Raw genomic sequence first — 241 nt, 5'->3', positions numbered from 1 at the left:
TTCCCCCCCGGGGAGCCCTACAAACAGGTAGTACAACGGGGAAGGGTAGCAGACGGCGGCCACCATCCTCCCTCGCATACAGCGGGCGTGGGAAAGTCCCACGGCCCAGCTCCAGCCCCAGAGACTCCAGAGTTACCCGAGGGGGAGCAACAGCCCCCACCATGCACCTGCGCACTGAAGCCCGCCCGGGCTCCCCGCGGCTCCCCTGCGCACCGCCGGGGCTGCCGTCCCCAGGGGAAGA

This window comes from Phaethon lepturus, unplaced genomic scaffold, assembly GCF_000687285.1.
Source record: "Phaethon lepturus isolate BGI_N335 unplaced genomic scaffold, ASM68728v1 scaffold47489, whole genome shotgun sequence".
Taxonomy (NCBI): domain Eukaryota; kingdom Metazoa; phylum Chordata; class Aves; order Phaethontiformes; family Phaethontidae; genus Phaethon; species Phaethon lepturus.
Note: the sequence above shows the minus strand (reverse complement) of the source record.